Source organism: Doryrhamphus excisus, linkage group LG16 (genome assembly GCF_037039965.1).
Source record: "Doryrhamphus excisus strain RoL-2023G ecotype Guam linkage group LG16, RoL_Dexc_Guam_v1.1, whole genome shotgun sequence".
Classification (NCBI taxonomy): Eukaryota; Metazoa; Chordata; class Actinopteri; order Syngnathiformes; family Syngnathidae; genus Doryrhamphus; species Doryrhamphus excisus.
Window position 1 is genome coordinate 14,547,865 of NC_136372.1, and position 22,812 is coordinate 14,570,676.

General features: G+C 43.1%; 1 long non-coding RNA gene across 3 annotated transcripts in view; it reads left to right on the top strand.

Annotated features, from left to right (window-relative positions):
- The window catches only part of LOC131103121 (uncharacterized), a 64,394-nt gene that overhangs the window by 26,391 nt on the left and 15,191 nt on the right, over positions 1–22,812 (top strand). Inside the window, exons 3-4 of one of the 3 annotated variants that reach the window (XR_013629941.1) lie at positions 11,791–11,842; positions 13,260–13,283. This is a non-coding gene — a long non-coding RNA (uncharacterized LOC131103121). Of the gene's footprint in view, positions 1–11,790; positions 11,843–12,627; positions 12,654–13,259; positions 13,284–22,812 lie in introns of those variants that run through there. The other 2 variants (XR_013629940.1, XR_013629939.1) reach the window with 2 other exon arrangements.

A 22,812-nucleotide genomic window follows, 5' to 3' on the forward strand; every position in this document is an offset into this window, starting at 1 on the left:
TGTTGTTGTTGCTCAGTCTTACAGAGGTGCAGCGCACCACGTTCGAGACTGTTCTGTGATCTTTAATTATTCAAAGGTATTCTTCTGAGGCACTGATACCCTTTCGAAGCTCCTCATTATGATATCCAGAGTCCGAAACAACAATCTTGTCGGAACATCGCTTCGCTTTGAAGTCGACGTCAGTCAGTTTGCTTTCTGTCTCGGGCCAGACCGCTCGACCCTTGACCCACGGTGATTGCTATCGTGGCGTAGCTGAGCTGAGATAACTGTAAATGCAGGCCTTTGATATGCACTTGGGAGCAGGAGGTCCAGACAGAAAGGGGGGCGGGGGGGGACAACGGTGATGCTTTAGGCATGGACCGGGGGTTTATATGTGTTTGCGCACACGAGGAACCGGAACGGCAAAGGTCAAGGAAACACAGGCGTGACTTCCTGAAAGAAAAGCTAAAAAAACTGTTTTTTAAAACCGCATAATGAAACTTGAGATCGGAGCAAGGGGCTGGTACTCGGCTCATGTTTGTGTTTGACAGAACTTTCATATTCTATCTGTCCGGTCGTTTTCTGTAACACTGACATTGTTCTGGGTCACTACGAGGGCTGCGAATCAGGGCGAACTGGTCACAAGTCAGTCACAGGGCACACGCAGTAAGTGGGAATTGTCCAGTGCCACCGGATATCTGGTTTTTCCAAGCGAGAAAATGCGGCTGCTTTGGTAGCAGCCTCCTAGATTACTAAGAATCAGCCATAAATCTTTAGATTCATCAATTTTAGAGACGGGGTCAAGTGGTTAGCATGCAGACCTCACAGCTAGGAGACCAGGGTTCAATTCCACCCTCGGCCATCTCTGCGTGGAGTTTGCATGTTCTCCCCGTGCATGCGTGGGTTTCCTCCGCGTACTCCGGGTTCCTCCCACATTCCAAAAAAATGCTAGGTTAATTAGCGACTCCAAATTGTCCATAGGTATGAATGTGAGTGTGAATGGTTGTTTGTCTACATGTGCCCTGTCATTGGCAGCTGGGATAGGCTGCAGCATACCCATGACCCTCGTGAGTATAAGCGGTAGAAAATGAATGCGGGGGGCAAAACAAGAATAATTCTATTACAACATACAAAGTACAACAATGTATCCCGCACACAATAAAACTAAAAGTAACATTTTTCCAACAACATGCATGCTAGGTTAATTGGCGACTCCAAATTGTCCATAGGTATGAATGTGAGTGTGAATGGTTGTTTGTCTATATGTGCCCTGTGATTGGCTGGCCACCAGTCCAGGGTGTACCCCGCCTCTCGCCTGAAGACAGCTGGGATAGGCTCCAGCAACCCCCGCGACCCTCGTGAGGATAAAGGGTTTTTTCCGGGTACTCCGGTTTCCTCCCACATTCCAAAAACATGCTAGGTTAATTGGCGACTCCAAATTGTCCATAGGTATGAATGTGAGTGTGAATGGTTGTTTGTCTACATGTGCCCTGTGATTGGTAGCTGGGATAAGCTCCAGCATACCCATGACCCTCATGAGGATAAGTGGTAAAAAATGAATGAATGTACACTTGGCGGGCGGGGGGGTGGGCAAAACAGGAATAATTCTATTACAACATACAAAGTACAACAATGTGTCTCGCACACAATAAAACTAAAATAAAGTAAAATTATTCCAACAACATGCATGCTAGGTTAATTGGCGACTCCAAATTGTCCATAGGTATGAATGTGAGTGTGAATGGTTGTTTGTCTATATGTGCCCTGTGATTGGCTGGTAACCAGTCCAGGGTGTACCCCGCCTCTCGCCCCAAGACAGCTGGGATAGGCTCCAGCATACCCATGATACACTGATATACTGTGATGATCAGTCTACTTATGACTATCAAAAAACGTCTGTGGACATTCTGACTTGTCTGGTTAGGATCACTGATGGAAAAAAGATAAACTCCATTTGACGTGAGAACAGAATTTGATATTTAGCACATCCAGCCCAGTCCATCAGTGATTGGATGGTATATACAGAGTCTGTTTTGATGCTCGGTCCATGTACTCATTCCTTTTTTTTTTCCCCCTGCGGATGCTCTTTTATCTTTTGAATAAGTATTTAGTCCAACGTGACAGTCCATTTTCATCCAGATGTCCAGATGGCATCCGCAAAAATGCACGCATAATATCCATTCTCACATGAAAATGTAAACAAATGTAAAGACTCTGCATTTGGCTCGCCGAGCTAAACCGCACAAGCTGATGAACTCTTGTGTCACGGAGCTATTATAATTACGCTGTGTTGAAAGCCAGTGAGTGAAGGCCATTAATGGCCTTGACGCTGGCACGACGAGGAATGGCTGTTGACATGCCCCCCGGCTAAACAAGACCAGAGACTAATGCGCTTTCATGTGAGGCACAAATGAAGATGAGCAGATGAGAGGTCTTGATGGGACTCACTCCTTCTCCTCAACCCAAATTATGGCCTTTCTTTTTTTTTTTCACTCTGTACTTCCAGTTGGCCGCGTTGTTATTTTCTTTCTGCTTTTTTTTTTTGTAAAAAAGACAAACACAGCATTGGACTCGATGTTCAACTGGCGCTCAGAATAGTAAAAACAAAAAGCCTTGTAATTTGCAAGATACTTTTGTCATCCTGGAGCTTAAAATTTCTTTTCCAGCGTAGAGCGAGCACTGTATATGAGAAGCGGGAATCAAAGGAAGCTGTGGAATGCATCAGGGCAACAATGAACAAATGCATGATGCTGGCTCCGACTGATTGCTTGGGCGATCTGTCATAGATGTTTTGGCTGTTTTTTTCCCATCAGTGTAACACGAATGGGACAAAAACCGTCCATATGCTGGAATTTTGCTCATAAGATTCATGCAGTATTCCGTACTCATACCTATGGACAATTTGGAGTCGCCAATTAACCTAGCATGCATGTTGTTGGAATAATTTTACTTTATTTTAGTTTTATTGTGTGCGAGATTCATTGTACACATTCATTCATTTTCTACTGCTTATCCTCACAAGGGTCATGGGTATGCTGGAGCCTATCCCAGCTGTCTTCTGGTACACCCTGGACACACTGGACTGGTTGCCAGCCAATCACAGGGCACATATAGACAAACAACCATTCACACTCACATTCATACCTATGGACAATTTGGAGTCGCCAATTAACCTAGCATGTATGTTGTTGGAATAATTTTACTTTACTTTAGTTTTATTGTGTGCGAGACACATTTTTGTACTTACTATGGAAAATGTTGTAATAGAATAATTCCTGTTTTGTTTGTTTTTTCCCATCAGTGTAACACGAATGGGACAAAAACCGTCCATATGCTGGAATTTTGCTCATAAGATTCATGCAGTATTCCGTACTCATACCTAAGGACAATTTGGAGTCGCCAATTAACCTAGCATGTATGTTGTTGGAATAATTTTACTTTATTTTAGTTTTATTGTGTGCGAGACACATTTTTGTACTTACTATGGAAAATGTTGTAATAGAATAATTCCTGTTTTGTTCGTTTTTTTCCCATCAGTGTAACACAAATGGGACAAAAAAACCGTCCATATGCTGGAATTTTGCTCATAAGATTCATGCAGTATTCCGTACTAAGCCTTCAAATAAAACACATAATGTTGAAGGTCCCATATTATACTGCAGTATTTTTCCACAGTTTTAAAGAAGTCTGTATCGGAAGTGTATTTTCAACAAATCGGTGCTTGATGCTGGTATTTAGACCCTTTAAAACGTCCTGCTGCCGTGTTGTGTGTTTGCCGATACCGTGACTGTACTTGTCCGCCATTGGGAGAAGATACCTTTTTCCTCGCATTTGATTCTGTAGGGATTAGGGATCGACCGATATGGTTTTTTTTTTGGTAATGTTTTTTTGGTAATAACACATCATGGCTGGTTCAATAATTAAAATATTTTATTTTATTTTATTTTATTTTATTTTATTTTATTTTATTTTATTTTATTTTATTTTATTTTATTTTATTTTATTTTATTTTATTTTATTTTATTTGTCACGTACCAAAGTACGAGGTGATATGACCATACAATGACATAATGGGTACCATAGTAACTGTCAATATAGGGATATATATAGCACATCATGGCTGGTTCAATAATTAAAATATTTTATTTTATTTTATTTTATTTTATTTTATTTTATTTTATTTTATTTTATTTTATTTTATTTTATTTGTCACGTACCGAAGTACAAGGTGATATGACTATCCAATGACATAATGGGTACCATAATAACTGTCAATATAGTGATATATATAGCACATCATGGCTGATTCAATAATTAAAATATTTTATTTTATTTTATTTTATTTTATTTTATTTTATTTTATTTTATTTTATTTTATTTTATTTTATTTTATTTTATTTTATTTTATTTTATTTTATTTTATTTTATTTTATTTTATTTTATTTTATTTTATTTTAAAGTTGGTGTTGTGCACGCTAAAGCTCCAACTACATCAACAGCTCCCTAATTCCAACGTTAGGCACTTTTAAAGATGAAGCATTCAGCAGCATTCCTGGTTTTCCTGGCTGATGTATCGGTCGATCCTTAGTAGGGGTACATATTATATTAACTGCATTAAAAAGTTGATTTCGCATGAATGGGACCTGTCTTGCGGTGGTGCTGTTTCATTCCACTGCCTCTAGGGGGAGCTGCAAGTGCTCAAGATTCTATTGGAATTAAAGTCCTAGCTGTTGACTGCAGGTGGTCACCTGTCACATTCCTGCTTTCTTGTTTGTTTTTTTTTCCTCAGCCACCATCCTTTTTTTTCACCGCCCGCGATAAAAATAGATTTTCATTCTCCTGCAACCTCTTTTGACCCGTCTCTGTATCCTTTCATGACCTGGCCGTCATTCATACATACATATTGGACGTTCTGTAACTGCCTTTTCTTTCTTGGCTGCTCCCATGGTAACACCTCCCAGTGTAAACATCCTCAACGCCACCGCCAGTTTTGTTTTCTGGGGGCGGCGGCAACTGGAGAAGCCACTTTCTTTCATGTTGTGGAAAAGTGATGAACTTCTGTTGTAGTTTATTGCTGGAGTGATTTTTTTTTTTTTTTTTTTTTAAAGCATCCCACTGGCTCTTTGAAGTGAGCGCCGGTCTGTTTTTCCTCAGCCGTGGTGTCACCATGTCACTGCTCGTCTGTTTTTTGTCTCTGATTGGGATTGATGGAATCCCGGTCAGACTGAACTACAACTGGTTGCCCCCCTGCTGAACAACAAATTACATTCTGTCCGAAAGGTGACTTTTCATTTTTTTTTTTTTTCAGGCATTTGCTCAGGCGTAATGAGAACTTACAATAATGTGTTTATACTAACAGCATTCCATGTCGGTTTTCTTTCCATTTCCATTGGTTCGGCGGGCTAATGAGTGAAGATGCATGGCCCTTGAAACCGTTTTTGTCATGACCCTAGTAATCCTTCATTGTTTGCCTTTCACACAGAGATCAGGCAAAATTGGCTGAACAGTAGACCACTATGAAGAGCGACATTGCCCCAACTGTGTACGGGTTCACACAGTGATACGGAATCCCACGATAAGATAATTGGAGGAATGACAATGTCAGGAGAAGGGATGCTTGGTTTGTCTCTGCGGGATACAGACGCGCAGATGCTCTGTTAGATTCTCCAAATACCAAAAATTTGTTGGGTGACTACCTTTTCACACAGGCATCCGTCCCGCTTCTGTGACACTTTTGGTACTTCCTCCAAAGATGGAAAATATGTTGGTCGACTTCATCCTCCCTGATTCTGCATTTTAACGTGAGTGTTGTGTTAAACATCGCACTCTGGTCCCGGCATTGCGGGATACCTTTTCACACAGGCATCCGTCCCGCTTCTGTGACACTTTTGGTACTTCCTCCAAAGATGGAAAATATGTTGGTCGACTTCATCCTCCCTGATTCTGCATTTTAACATGAGTGTTCTGTTAAACGTCACACTCTGTTCCCGGCATTGCGGGATACCTTTTCACACAGGCATCCGTCCCGCTTCTGTGACACTTTTGGTACTTCCTCCAAAGATGGAAAATATGTTGGTTGACTTCATCCTCCCTGATTCTGCATTTTAACGTGAGTGTTGTGTTAAACATCACACTCTGTTCCCGGCATTGCGGGATACCTTTTCACACAGGCATCCGTCCTGTTTCTGTGACACTTTTGGTGCTTCCTCCAAAGATGGAAAATATGTTGGTCGACTTCATCCTCCCTGATTCTGCATTTTAACATGAGTGTTGTGTTAAACATCACACTCTGGTCCCGGCATTGCGGGATACCTTTTCACACAGGCATCCGTCCCGCTTCTGTGACACTTTTGGTACTTCCTCCAAAGATGGAAAAAGTGTTGGTCGACTTCATCCTCCCTGATTCTGCATTTTAACGTGAGTGTTGTGTTAAACATCACTCTCTGTTCCCGGCATTGCGAGATACCTTTTCACACAGGCATCCGTCCCGCTTCTGTGACACTTTTGGTACTTCCTCCAAAGATGGAAAATATGTTGGTCGACTTCATCCTCCCTGATTCTGCATTTTAACATGAGTGTTCTGTTAAACGTCACACTCTGTTCCCGGCATTGCGGGATACCTTTTCACACAGGCATCCGTCCCGCTTCTGTGACACTTTTGGTACTTCCTCCAAAGATGGAAAATATGTTGGTCGACTTCATCCTCCCTGATTCTGCATTTCAACATGAGTGTTCTGTTAAACGTCACACTCTGTTCCCGGCATTGCGGGATACCTTTTCACACAGGCATCCGTCCTGTTTCTGTGACACTTTTGGTACTTCCTCCAAAGATGGAAAATATGTTGGTCGACTTCATCCTCCCTGATTCTGCATTTTAACGTGAGTGTTGTGTTAAACATCACACTCTGTTCCCGGCATTGCGGGATACCTTTTCACACAGGCATCCGTCCCGCTTCTGTGACACTTTTGGTACTTCCTCCAAAGATGGAAAATATGTTGGTCGACTTCATCCTCCCTGATTTTGCATTTTAACGTGAGTGTTGTGTTAAACATCACACTCTGTTCCCGGCATTGCGGGATACCTTTTCACACAGGCATCCGTCCTGCTTCTGTGACACTTTTGGTACTTCCTCCAAAGATGGAAAATATGTTGGTCGACTTCATCCTCCCTGATTCTGCATTTCAACATGAGTGCTCTGATAAACGTCACACTCTGTTCCCGGCATTGCGGGATACCTTTTCACACAGGCATCCGTCCCGCTTCTGTGACACTTTTGGTACTTCCTCCAAAGATGGAAAATATGTTGGTCGACTTCATCCTCCCTGATTCTGCATTTTAACGTGAGTGTTGTGTTAAACGTCACACTCTGGTCCCGGCATTGCGGGATACCTTTTCACACAGGCATCCATCCCGCTTCTGTGACACTTTTGGTACTTCCTCCAAAGATGGAAAAAGTGTTGGTCGACTTCATCCTCCCTAATTCTGCATTTTAACGTGAGTGTTGTGTTAAACATCACACTCTGTTCCCGGCATTGCGGGATACCTTTTCACACAGGCATCCGTCCTGCTTCTGTGACACTTTTGGTACTTCCTCCAAAGATGGAAAATATGTTGGTCGACTTCATCCTCCCTGATTCTGCATTTTAACGTGAGTGTTGTGTTAAACATCACACTCTGGTCCCGGCATTGCGGGATACCTTTTCACACAGGCATCCATCCTGCTTCTGTGACACTTTTGGTACTTCCTCCAAAGATGGAAAATATGTTGGTTGACTTCATCCTCCTTTTGTATGTTTGACTTGGTCATGTTAAAGGTAAGTTTTATATGTGTGAAAGCGGGATGTACTACCTCTTGACGCGTGGCATTTTTGTGTGAAAGGGGTTATTCATGTGCGGGTATAAAATTGCAACACTAAAATGCACCATTGCAATATATTCAATTTTTTTTTTAAATTTGTGACTCATATATCGCAATATATCCATTCCTATAAGACACGCTGTACACTACACGCCTTTATAATAGCTACTTTTATTTTTTCCTCTGAGCGTTACTTTTACTGATTCATGGGTCTTTTTTTTTTTATGTTGTTATTTCAACTGCCCAAAATAGTCGCTAAAGTGCTATTCCCAAACATTTAAACACGTAACACATAAACATTTTTATTGCTCAAATGTAATTTTGTGGGTAGAAATAAGTAGGCAAGACAAAAAAAAAAAAAAGCCTCCATTTTTTGATTTCCTTCCAATAAATGTTTGGCGACGGACGGCCTGTCACTGCCTCATGTGGCCGCAGATTTTGGGCTTGTTCTGTCTTTTTTTTGTGTGGCGTGCCCTTCCAAGGGCTCGTTGCACTTTTGAGGTCTTGGTTTGTTGAACGAAGCGGTAATCTGTCAAAACAAAGGATTAGCCCCCAGGGGACCTTGACGCTCGTCGGGTCAAGTGGCAAACTTATTTGGCAGAAAAGGATGTGCTAAAAGACGATCTGATAATTAGACTGACGTCTTCCTTTCAACGGTTTTTTTTTCTCCACCGCTGGGATGATGATGATGATGATGATGATGATGAAACCTATGCTTATGGCAAGACCGTGCTGAGGGCCAACTGCAAATTGTATCCTAGTGATATGTTGGCAGGGATGTCCACACAGGACAACCGCTGGGGTTTTGGGGGTCACTGGGGGCTGTCCAGCTGGGTGCACTGCCGTTTGGCTATGGACGATGAACTGTTTACAGTCCGTTGGACTGTTTACGTTTACATCCCTTACCTTTGTATTGACTTGTGTGCTCCTATAGAGCAGCTCCACACTATAACCAGCACACAGAGTTTTATAGTGCTTCCAGAATCTGCACCTATTCAGCTGGATTTTTTTTGGTGGTTCTTATGTTGTGTTTTCCGCAAAAACGGTTTCATTCATTCATTCATTTTCTATCGCTTTTTCCTCACAAGGGTCGCGGGGGTGCTGGAGCCTATCCCAGCTGTCTTCGTGCGAGAGGCGGGGTACACCCCGGACTGGTCGCCAGCCAATCACAGGGCACATATAGACAAACATTTGTTTTAATTTATTGCACCCACAGCCCACCGGCCTGTGATTTACGTTTACATCCCTTACCTTTTGTATTGACTTGTGTACTCCTATAGAGCAGTTTAACACTATAACCAGTCACAGAGCTTTATAGTGCTTCCAGAATCTGCACCTATTCAGCTGGATTTTTTTTTTTTGGTGGTTCTTATTTTGTGTTTTCCGCAAAAACGGTTTGTTTTAATTTATTGAACCCACAGCCCACCGGCCTGTGATTTACGTTTACATCCCTTACCTTTTGTATTGACTTGTGTACTCCTATAGAGCAGTTTAACACTATAACCAGCACACAGAGCTTTATAGTGCTTCCAGAGTCTGCACCTATTCAGCTGGAATTTTTTTTTTGGTGGTTCTTATTTTGTGTTTTCCGCAAAAACGGTTTGTTTTAATTTATTGCACACACAGCCCGCCGGCCTGTAGGCACGCCCACTCCGCTGTGATTGGTCACACTTGCCGCTAGCTGTGAATCTTTTTGTATTGGATTTCAAATCCGATCTGGAAGTAGAGACTGGACAGTCCGATGTTTCTCAAGAACTACTACTACTTCAATAGGTCTGTGAGTACGTGAGTAGCTTTAGCATTTTAGCGGTTTTAACGGCTATTAGCAACCCTGCTTCCTGTACGCTAACGCTTTTGCTCCATGACTTGCACCAAATAAACACAATTAGGACATTTGATAAATTCTTACTGACTGCTTGCTCTTCTGACTCTTTCACACGACCAAGTAACGTTGCTAAGTTTTATCGGCTAGTCCGGCTACATACTGGCCCATGTTTACAAAGCGGTCTAGTGTAAAATACCGTTGACAAATTAAAGGGAATCAGGAACTCCCATAGGAGTCATTGGTAGCATGTAAAGTAGCAGCAGATAGCTTTGCTGGCTTACAGCCATGCCCATATAAGGCAGTCTGTCCCTCTGTGACATCACAAAGGGTCAGTTTAACCACGCCTTTTGATACCGAGCATTTCGAACTTCTTTTGGACTTCACTTCCAATTGCGCAAACCTCATTATCTGAAACTTTGGCATCGTTTAATACAATAATATAACATTCTATTCACATTTATAGGTCAGAAAAGTGGAAAAAACATAATAGGTCTCTTTTAACGTCTGCTACTTCCAACACTAGTGAGAAACCTCACAATTATCATGCCTCTCCCAATGAACCGCAGCTCCCCAGTGTCAACAGCACTCATGGAGTCCCAGACCACACATAGGTATATCCAAGTTTGCGAAGAAGAAGTGTTTACGAGCAATTATAAGTGGCATGGAAAATGAATCAACCTCTACGATGGCGACAATGCTGACTTTTGAGCGACGCTGCGAGAGATCGATTCCTTGAACGGTATGTTTATGATTGCGGTTGTAGTTTTTTTTTTTTCCAGCGGTATCGTACCGAGAGAGCTGCTTCTAATATTTTTGATTCTTGTGATTATTAAGTCAGAGCTCTTGCGCTTTTGAGGAATAAACAAGAACAGACATCTTTATTTTGGAGGCCACGCTTGGCTTGTGTTTTGCCTGCATATGCGAGCAATTTAAACACCATAAGTTGGTGAACCACTAAATTAATAAAAACATCACTGCGCTTTATTCCAAGAGTCCCATTGCCCTGAATGTACTGTAGATATTGTAATTTAATCAATTAGAAATATGTATAGAAGATATTACAGTAACTAAAATAATTCTCCAGATGAAATAGATTGCTGTAATTTTCCATAATTTTTTTCCCTTGTCTACTGTGGAATTTGACACATTTGCATGCTATCAAATAGCGCTTACCACATTTCTGACACGTATTAATGAATCAGCATGTGTTCAAGTACTTTTCATGTGACAAATTGCACATATGTTTTTTTTTTTTGTGCCGAGTCAATATTTTATTGTGCTGTGATTATAGCTTTTTGCTCCCATGTATGGTTTGCCACCAAGTTTCTACAGACTATAGTGGTGCATGCTGTGTGTGTTTGTGTATGTGGGGCGGGGGCAGGGGGGTAGCGGAGAGGGAGGGAAGGGGGGGGGGGTCTGCCTCATGTTAGTTCCAGCGTAGCGTCCCCGTCTGTTCTGTGGGACATCTGTGGCTTGCGTGATGGGCTTTGTGGAAACCGGTGCTCTGTTTGCGGAGTTAAACAGGCACAGTCACGAGCTCCGTCGCAGACGCCACTGGCACAAGTGTCCTTGTCTCGCTCGAGTGTTTGTACCCACGCACATATGAAGACCATCAGCGCTTTGCCCCCCAAAAAAATGTCATGCCAACTTTACATTAGATGTTTTCATAATGTTATAATGACTGCGCATTATATACTGTAATTAGGCCGGAGTGCTTGTTTGTTAGTATGCTACTTCCTTAGTCATGAAGGATGGCAAACAGACAGGAAGTGACTCAAACTCCTGTATCCTCACCTTTTGTTCAGATCGTCCACAAAAATTCATGAAAATAAATTTGCTTGGTTAGCATATGTTTTGGTTAACAACAAATTCACATACATTTTCCACTTAGTGTACAATATGGCGGGTGCCTTGTCATGTGATGACAACACTGTGTAACTCCAACCGTGCCCAGAATGTATTATAATGAAAAAAAACATCCTTGTTAGCAGCCTATTAGCTTGCTAGTACATGGAAACAGGAACTGAGAGTCACGTCCGTCTCCAGTCTATGATGTCATCAGTAGTTTAATCTGTAGTTCTTTGCCGACTAACACAGTTACACCTCTGCTTTTTTTTTTGGTTACAGCTTTAAAGTCATCCACGATGGAGCTGAAGAAAGTTGGAGCATTTTGATAAAGGTGAGAAATATTATATGATTTCAAGATATAACTCATAGCGTGTGGTTGCCTCATAGCCGTCTTAAATCATGGTTTTTTTTGTCAGCATATTCTAAAAATATCATTTAACAAGAAAACAAAACAAAAAAATCAGCGGTAATTTTACAAAAAATAAAGTCTAAATATTAATAGAAAAAAGTTATAATGAGAAAATGAGTAGCAAAGTTAAAATAGTAAAACAACATTTTTTGGAACATTAGGTTACAGAAAAATGTAAGTATTATGAAAATAAAGTAAAAATATGTCATAATTATGAGTAGAAATTTAAATTTATATAATTTTATTATATTATGAGAAAAAAACAGAACAAAATAAAGTTGTATTTTTCAATTAGGTTAAGGAAAATTCTTATATTATCAGAATAAAATAAATAAAATAAATAAAATAAATAAAAAAAATAAAAAAAATAAAATAAATAAAATAAATAAAATAAATAAAATAAATAAAATAAATAAAATAAATAAAATAAATAATGGTGAGTAGAAAATTTAAAAATAAGTTGTAAAAATAAAAAATTCTTATCAGAATAAAGTCAAAATATTGTAAGAAAAAAAATGATGCTGATTATTGAAGAAGAAAGTGTAAACATTTGGGAAATGAAATATAAAATGAGGGAAAAATGACTGAATTCACCTACAGAATATCACAAAGCTGAAATGTAATATAGAAAACGTCTTAGCATTTTTTTTTTTTTTTTTTTTTACAAAATATCAAATCGGCTCTTGCATCCTTTCATTTTTCATTAGGAGTCCCTCTGTGGAAAAAAGTTGAACACCCCTCGGTTAGCGTATGTTCCTTCTGGAACGGATTAATGAGGCTAGCCAAGGTTCCACTGTAATGTCTTCCTAGTTAAAGCTATCGAATGACCTTAAAACAACAACGTTAGTTGTTTTCACAGGTCTGTATATTGATAAAAACCCTCAAAATATACTCCAACACCGATCATAACCAATGAACTAAACCTCCATCTGGGCCTAAAAAAAATCCTAATTTGGATCAACACCAAATTTGAGCGTCATTCCCTGAGAAATTTTATGGTTTCTTCCTTAGAACACGCCTCAACCTTTCACAAAGGTTGGTGGAAATTGGTGAAGTCATTTTTTTTTTTTTTGTATTACCTTCATCCTGCTCACGCTGTGAATGAGTTGCCGTCAAGTTTTGCCAGGATTCCTTTTGTCTTTATTAGCGCTCCAGCACATGTTCGATACATCCTGACCGCACCGTCTATTTATTACGTGTGCGGTCTGCACGAAAACCTTTACACGTGAGCCAACATCTCGTTTTTTTTTTTATTCCGTTCCTTTTATGGTTATCACTTGTTATTGTTTGTTGTTTTTTTGTTTTTTTTCCTTACTCTTACCCACTTTTGTTATTGGAGCCATAAACCAACAACAGGAAATCCAACTGTTTTACCCAAAAAGATTACATCTCCAAATTTAATGTCAGTGGTGAAGTGATGATCTTCTCGCTGAGATGCCATTCTGCCCCGTTTCCCCCCCTCCGTGATCCATTGGAAATGATCTGAAGGGCAAAGTAGGAATAATGAAGACCAGAAAGCGAATGGACCAAAATGACGTTAAAAAGAGAGGAAAAAACTTCAAACGGCAACTCCATGGACTTTGATGTTTGTGTCTTTCATTCGGAAACTGTGTGGCCATTCGAAACATTTTTATGGGGTCCTTCATCTTGTCTTCTCGACACTTTTTTTTCCCCCCACACACGCAAAAACAATATCTCAACCATGGTTATGGTTGTTATGATGAGCGGAACAACAAAGAACCTCATGGACGTCTTCATTACGGTCGTTTTTTGCTCGTCAGGTTAAGACAGGAAGTGTTTCCTGTTTTCGATACGCAAAGTCCTTCTATTGTTATCACATAACATGCTAACGGTTGTTAGCTTCCAACCTGTTGTTTGGCTGCCAGACTAGTTTTTTTTTTTTACCTGGTTGGGCCTGCCCAAGGTGGACCAGGTGTGGATTTGAGTCAGACTAAAAGCGAGATTTTGATGGCTTTGGACTTGACTTGGCCGCCGAAGACCAGGTCGCCTACGCACCCGCCCTTGACCGCCACCCAACACATAAAATAAAACACCGGACCCTTATGCTTGCCCCCGTAGGTGGTGGGTCTACAAGGGGGAGATCTCGTGTGGCTTCTTTGGGCTGGGCCCGGCCGACCACCAGGCGCTCGCCTGCGATCCCCTCCCCCGGGACTGGCTCCAGGGTGAGGCCCCGGTATCCCACATCCGGGCGAGGTACAGTTCCTCTTCTTGTTCTTGTTCATATGGGTCTTCTGAATCACTCTTGGTCTGTCCCGTCACCTCGGACCTGTTTGCCTTGGGAGACCCTACCAGGGGCATATAGCCCCAAGACAACATAGCTCCTCGGATCACTCGGGCACTCAAACCCCTCCACCACGATAAGGTGGTGATTCACGGAGAGTAGAGCCGCTTCTCCTTCACATCGAGAGGAGTCAGTTGAGGTGGCTCGGGTATCTAGTCCGGATACCTCCCGGATGCCTCCCTGGTGAGGTGTTCCGGGCATGCCCAGCTGGGAAAAGGCCCCGGGGCAGACCTAGGACACGCTGGAGAGACTATGTCTCACAGCTGGCCTGGGAACGCCTTGGTGTCCTCCCGGTGGAGCTGGAGGAGGTGGCCGGGGACCGGGAAGTTTGGGCTTCCCTACTAAGACTGCTGCCCCCGCGACCCGGATCCGGATAAGCGGAGGAAAATTGATGGATGGATGGATGGACTTGACTTGACAATATCATAATATGGACTTGACTTGAACTTGAGTCTAGTGACTTGATACATACCGTTGTGTCATTTCTACAAAGAAACCAAAATTTCCCTCAGAATTTACCTCATTTTACAAATATCCAATCAGATTTAAGAACAGACAAAAAGGGTGTGGTTTACATTTCTGTGAGATCTGGAGATTGGCAGTGGTTAACACTGATTTGCATATGCAAATTACGTGGTCATGGTGTTTTGTTATGATGGTATTATAACTTTCTAAAGTGCTTATGACTTGTAAGGACCTGGAAATTTCAAGACTTTGGACTTGGCCTGCACGATGGACGAGTGGTAAGCGCACAGGCCTCACAGCTAGGAGACCCGAGTTCAATTCCACCCTCTGCGAATCTCTGTGTGGAGTTTGCATGTTCTCGTCGTGCATTTTTCTCCGAGTACTCGGGTTTCCTCCCACATTCCAAAAACATGCTAGGTTAATTAACGACTCCAAATTGTCCATAGGTATGAATGTGAGTGTGAATGGTTGTTTGTCTATATGTGCCCTGTGATTGGCTGGCCACCAGTCCAGGGTGTACCCTGCCTCTCGCCCGAAGACAGCTGGGATAGTCTCCAGCACCCCCCACGACCCTCGGGAGGATAAGCGGCATAGAAATGAATGATACATCTAAGCTGCATGGACGAGTGGTTAGCACGCAGGCCTCACAGCTAGGAGACCAGAGTTCAATTCCACCCTCGGCCATCACTGTGTGGAGTTTGCATGTTCTCCTCGTGCATTTTTCTCCGGGTACTCCGGTTTCCAAAAACATGCTAGGTTAATTGGCGACTCCAAATTGTCCATAGGTATGAATGTGAGTGTGAATGGTTGTTTGTCTATATGTGCCCTGTGATTGGCTGGCCACCAGTCCAGGGTGTACCCCGCCTCTCGCCCGAAGACTGCTGGGATAGGCTCCAGCACCCGTCACAACCCTCGAGAGTATAAGCGGTAGAAAATGAATGTATGATATTAAGACAGAAAACAAGAATAATTCTATAACATTTTCCATACAAAGTACAACAATGAATCTCGCACACAATAAAACTAAAATAAAGTAAAATTATTCCAACAACATGCATGCTAGGTTAATTGGCGACTCCAAATTGTCCATAGGTATGAATGTGAGTGTGAATGGTTGTTTGTCTATATGTGCCCTGTGATTGGCTGGCCACCAGTCCAGGGTGTACCCCGGCCTCTCGCCCCGAAGACAGCTGGGATAGGCTCCAGCACGCCATTTTGATGCACTTCTTAGAGACCCCTTTATAATCCAACAGAGCAAAATGTGTCCTAGTCAGATAATAGAATAGATGACCATAGTGAGGATAAGTGGCATAGAAAATGGATTGGATGGAATCTCATTGGGACTCAGGTGAAACCCTTCCTTCGTGCTGTACGAGAATGTCTGACACAAGTTCAAGATTAGCTCACCAGTTCCACCCCGGAAAGATCAAGTATTGAGGGATGGGGGGGGGTGGTGGTGGGGGAAGGCAGACATTGTGATGGCCATGTTTTGCTCTCATCTTCCTCCGGCAGGCACAGGTGATGTTCTGCCAGGTCTTAAGTTTGAGGTGTTGGGTTCAGCAGTAAATCAGCTTGGTCTCACATGATCAAACACTTGCCGCATTTTTCCCGCGCTTTCATGTCATCTCATAAAAACCGTAACCGTTCAGATGGACTGAGCCTGCCTGCCAAGACGACCGGGCCTCCCATGCAGCGCACCTCAAGAGTGTGTGTGTGTGTGTGTGTGTGTGTGTGTGAGAGAGACTCTGCTGGTTTGTTCCAGAACAGAGAGTTTGGGGAACAAAACAAGGTTGTACAACAACACCGCAGGCACATTCACAAAGGATCGGACATTACCAAACCTCCCGTTCATTCTCTTTGTGACATTTGAATCAGAAAGTGCCATCAAGGTATTGACAGACATTACAATAAAACACAGATTCCAACATTCTGAAGTAAGAATTTGTGTAGGAATGATACAGATATTAGTTGCTGGAGCCTATCCCAGCTGTCTTCAGGTGAGAGGCGGGGTACACCCTGGACTGGTGGCCAGCCAATCACAGGGCACATATAGACAAACAACCATTCACACTCACATTCATACCTATGGATAATTTGGAGTCGCTAATTAACCTAGCATGCATGTTGTTGGAATAATTTTACTTTATTTTAGTTTTATTGTGTGCGAGACACATTGTTGTACTTTGCATGGAAAATGTAACAGAATTATTCTTGTTTTGCCCCCCTCCCCCAAGTGCACATTCATTCATTTTCTACAGCTTATCCTCACAAGGGTTGCTGCAGCCTATCCCGGCTGTCTTCAGGCAAACAACCATTCACACTCACATTCATACCTATGGACAATTTGGAGTCGCCAATTAACCTAGCATGTTTTTGGAATGTGGGAGGAAACCGGAGTACCCGGAGAAAACCCAGAGATGGCCAAGGGTGGGATTGAACTCGGGTCTCCAAGCTTTGAGGTCTGCGCGCTAACCACTCGACCACCGTGCGCCCAAAGTCATTCATTCATTAATTCATTTTCTACCGTGAGGCGGGGGGTTGCACGGGGAGAGCATGCAAACTCCACACAGAGATGTCCGAGGGTGGGATTGAACTCCGGTCTCCGAGCTGTGAGGTCTGCGCGCTAACCACTCGACCACCGTGCAGCCGCCACAGCCTTTTAAGAGCCAAAATCTTGGGAGTTAAGGTAATTTTGTGTAAGGTATTCACACTGAGGGGATGGATGGAGCAGTTCCAGAGAGTGGATGCCCTCCGTGAAGCCACCACATTCCCATTCACCTCATGGAAAAACGCTGGCGTCAAGCATTCCCAAACCCAAACATTTTGATGAGGACTATACTTGTTATTTTTGAGTACATCACTCAGTGTGACCAGATAACGGTTTTGTGGACCACAACTTTGTTCCTAACTGGTAAAAAAACAAAAAAACAAAAACCAAACACATCAGCTGTGATGATTTATGTTTTCACGGTCAGTAAAAATGTCGAGAAAAGCGGATGCAACGGGAACAACATAGAGCGCCACAGTCGACCGATATTTTACAAGACGCTGGACCAAAGAAGAAAATGGGATATATTTGTTTCAAAGGTCTCGGCTGTAAGTGTAATTTTCAGTTGGGCTGGGTCCGACCCCGTTCTGTAATTAAGTTCTTCACTTTGGGGCTCGGTCTGGAATTAAAAGGACCATTGCCACTTTTTCAATAGGGATCCTTTTATATGTCTTTGTTTGTCTGTGGTAAAGCATGAAAACATGCCCCCCCCCCCTCCTCCCTGTCTCCTAAACGTCTTAACGCTGTCGGGAACGTGGACGAGGAAGCGTGTCAGTTGTTTGAACTTCTCCTTGACTATAACACCAGTCAACAGAGGTGGTTTTTGTTTTATATATTGTGTGCCAGTCTTTGTTATTATTCTGTTTTCTGTCCATAAACGCTACCCTTCACTAGCAGATGATCCGCTTTTGAGGTATAAACAACGGTAACCCAAAAGGCTTTCATTTGATTCCGATCGCAGATGTGGCTGGGGGTCTGGGACTAACCTGACCCCCCCGATCAACATGCCAAAGGAGCAAGTCATCTTTATGCTTTATGGTGAGGCTCCAATACACAACCTGGTGTGTTGTCATTTGTTTGGAATGGGTGGGGGCAGGAGACTGTTACCTGTGGAAGTTGGATAGTCCAAGGAAATAACACATGGAGACGGAAAAGCCGGAAATATCTGAAATATCCAGCAACAAGACTGATCAGGAAGACACCCTGGACTGGTGGCCAGCCAATCACAGGGCACATATAGACAAACAACCACTCACACTCACATTCATACCTTTGGACAATTTGGAGTCACCAGTTAACCTAGCATGCATGTTGTTGGAATAATTTTACTTTATTTTAGTTTTATTGTGTGCGAGATTCATTGTTGTACGCCGCCCCTCCCCCCGCCAAGTGCACATTCATTCATTTTCTACCTCTTATTCTAATCATGGTCATGGGTATGCTGGAGCCTATCCCAGCTGTCTTCAGGTGAGAGGCGGGGTTACACCCTGGACTGGTGGCCAGCCAATCACAGAGCACATATAGACAAACAACCATTCACACTCACATTCATACCTATGGACAATTTGGAGTCGCTAATTAACCTAGCATGTTTTTGGAATGTGGGAGGAAACCGGAGTACCCGGAGAAAACCCACGCATGCACGGGGAGAACATGCAAACTCCACACAGAGATGGCCGAGGGCGGAATCGAACTCGGGTCTCATAAAGATGATGAAGATTCTTAATATTTTGACACTTTCTTTCTTTATTTCTTTCATTTTCTACCGCTTATCCTCACTAGGGTCGTGGGTATGCTGGAGCCTATCCCAAATGACTGGTACACCCTGGACCGGTGGCCAGCCAATCACAGGGCACATATAGACAAACAACCATTCACACTCACATTCATACCTATGGACAATTTGGAGTCGCTAATTAACCTAGCATGTTTTTGGAATGTGGGAGGAAACCGGATTACCCGGAGAAAACCCACACATCCACGGGGCAGATGATCCGCTTTTGAGATATAAACAACGGCAACCCCAAAGGCTTTCATTTGATTCCCTCAATATGGAAATTGAATGTGACAACTGTCCTGTCCAAAATGGCAACCCTTGGTTGGTGCCTGGTGATTGTCTGGCAACTTTTCCTTGGAAGTCTTCAAAAGCTCCTATTCCGTCGGAAAAAAAAAAACCCGGTCGGTGCACTGCACTGCACTGCCCTTTGCTCCGGAGTCGACCTGACTGAATTCCTTTTCAAGTATCGTACAAAGTGAAAATCTGACGACAGTAGTCGAGACTAGTGGACTGTAAGGAATTATCTGTGGCTCTGTGGTTTCTTCCTCAAAGTACAGCTCCGGGGCAGCTCCCAAGAGTTCAATAACAGAGTCCCGGTTTTCGCTTCCAAAAGACTACTCTTGACATGACAATAATACGCCGGCGTCAGACATGGATGGGTGTTTTAACTGAAATCCCAGAGCGGAAAAGATAATAACGACACAAAAAAGGACACAACCTGCTGATTTGACTGTTCGGAATTGGCTCCGGCCAATTAATTCGAGCGTCTTTGCTTTTATGTGAGCCAGACATGATGTCTTCCCAAGGAAGGATGGCATGCAGTGTTCTTCAAAGGCAAGCTGAGATGTATAATTAATAACAGAATTCGACAATTTTGAAATTACAGAAGAGGACACCCTTGAACGCATCAAACCTTCATGGATGGTTCTTTAATTAGACAGGATTGAGGAAATTGGGCGGGGTCCGCTACCTACCACAAGCACCTCCACCCAACACCCCAGACCAAGAAGAAAAGAAGAAGTCGGGCTTGATGTGCTAACAGTTCCCTCTCATCTGACCCCAAAACATCCGCTAAAGTCATCAGACGGTTGAGTTCAGCCTCTTTGGAAAATGTCTCCAGAATCTTGACAACCATATTGGGTGGCCCGTGTCAAAAAAAAAAACAAAACAAAACAATCCTCACTTGCAAGCCACAGGAGACTGATGAGTTTGTCACGGCAACCCCTCCACCAGCGTCTGCGCGTTTCATCGCTAGCTCTGCCGGCTTTGTTTACGGATGTAGCGCCGGGCGACATCAGTCAGAGGTCTGTCAGCAAAGCAAGTGCTAAATATAACATCACTCGAGAGCAGAGAGCTGATTCTCTGAGGCAGCTTTTTACCTCGGCATGTAATAAGCCAGAAACCGCAAACTATGACATACGCCCGCTTGTCAGCATGATTTGGATTTAGCATACAATTGGACTTCTCTGGTTCACTTCATGGTAGGAAATCCTGATACTTAGACCTGAAGGTATTTGCGCAATTTTGCTAGCTAAAGATAAAAGCAAACCCATAGTCTCACAAATACAAAGGATACTGACGGTTAAGGTGGAAAAATCTTTTTTCAGGGTGCTTTTTTGCAGCTGCGCTGTAGTAAGACCCGCTTACTTGTAGGCATACAGGGATGGCATGTCTGTATGGACTAACGTGACATCTGACAGTTAAGGTGGAAACATCGCGTACGCATATGACAGCTTGCGTTGCAACAAAGGAAAAGCAGAATTTTCCAGACGCCTTGATGCTTCCGCAAAGGAAAGACGCCTTGATGCCACAGCGAACAAACGAAACGAGAAACCCCATGAAAGCGGTTCAAGCCAGGGCAGTGGCGAAAGCTGATTGGTCCAGGACTCCAGCATCAGGACTCCAGCCTCGAGTGTATAAAAAGGGAAAGGAAAGGTGCTTTTTTTTGCAGCTGTGCTGTAATAAGACCCGCTTACTTGTAGGTATACAGGGACTGCAGATAAGCACGGGCATCTGTATTAGGTATTATTGACAGGAATAAATAATCTGGTTCTCATTCTATAATTGGGTTCTTTAAGATTGGCATGGTGGTCGAGTGGTTAGCGCGCAGACCTCACAGCTAAGAGGACCAGGGTTCGATTCCACCCTCGGCAATTTCTGTGTGGAGTTTGCATCTTCTCCCCGTGCTTGCGTGGGTTTTCTCCGGGTACCCCGTTTTCCTCCAACATTCCAAAAAACATGCTAGGTTAATTGGCGACTCCAAATTGTCCATAGGTATGAATGTGAGTGTGAATGGTTGTTTGTCTATATGTGCCCTGTGATTGGCTGGCGACCAGTCCAGGGTCTCTTGCCCGAAAACAGCTGGGATAGGCTCCAGCACCCCCGCGATAGAAAAAAGCGGTAGAAAATGAATGAATGAAAAAGATTCCCTTATCCTCTATTCAAAACCCACTTAGAGTCCTCAGGAGGAGGATTTCTAGGTACTCATTCCAGGTACTGACTATGCTGCTCCTACTGGACTATGCATATATGTTGGAGTTCTCTATCTGGTTGGAACTTGAGGCCTTAAATTGTGGGGTGCTCACTTGGGGTGGCCATCTCACTTCTCGTGCTAACAGAAATCTGCACTGTCCCTTTTATGCATACTGTTGCTCCCCACTTCCATGTGACCTCATCTGTGTTTGATTTTTTCCCCTACTTCAAATCGGCCATGGGGTTAACATTGCATGCTTTGATCAGCCCTGCCAGGAATCGGCCTTGTTTGTCTTGTTTATCTGATGATGGACCCTTAATGGGGAGAGGAGGCGGGGAGGGGGGCGCATTTAGCAGGGGCATGCCTTGATGTGGCCCTTGATAGCTGCAGGACACTGTGAAGAGGGGTCCGGGGACTGTGTAATAGTGGGACGTCAAGGATAGACGATTGCAGATGTGGCTGGGGGTCTGGGACTAACCTGACCCCCCCGATCAACATGCCAAAGGAGCAAGTCATCTTTATGCTTTATGGTGAGGCTCCAATACACAACCTGGTGTGTTGTCATTTGTTTGGAATGGGTGGGGGGAGGGTCACACAGAGACTGTTACCTGTGGAAGTTGGATAGTCCAAGGAAATAACACATGGAGAAGGAAAAGCCGGAAATATCTACTAGAAGAAATATCCATGGTGGCCAGCCAATCAAAGGGCACACATAGACAAACAACCATTCACACTCACATTCATACCTATGGACAATTTGGAGTCGCCAATTAACCTAGTATGCATGTTGTTTGAATAATTTTACTTTATTTTAGTTTTATTGTGTGCAAGATTCATTGTTGTACATCCCCCCCCCAGTGCACATTCATTCATTTTCTACCGCTTTTTCCTCACGAGGGTCGCGGGGGTGCTGGAGCCTATCCCATATAGACAAACAACCATTCACACTCACATTCATACCTATGGACAATTTGGAGTCGCCAATTAACCTAGCATGTTTTCGGAATGTGGGAGAAAACCGGAGTACCCGGAGAAAACCCACGCATGCACGGGGAGAACATGCAAACTCCACACAGAGATGGCTGAGGGTGGAATTGAACCCTGGTCTCCTAGCTGTGAGGTCTGCGCGCTAACCACACGACCGCCGTGCCGCCCTTCTCAAACCATCTTGTTCAAATTTTCAACTCAAAATTTGGCAAAACACTTACTTAAACTAAAATAATTTTACTTTATTTTTGTTTTATTGTGTGCGAGATTCATTGTTGTACATTCATTCATTCATTCATTTTCTACCGCTTATCCTCACAAAGGTCATGGGTATGCTGGA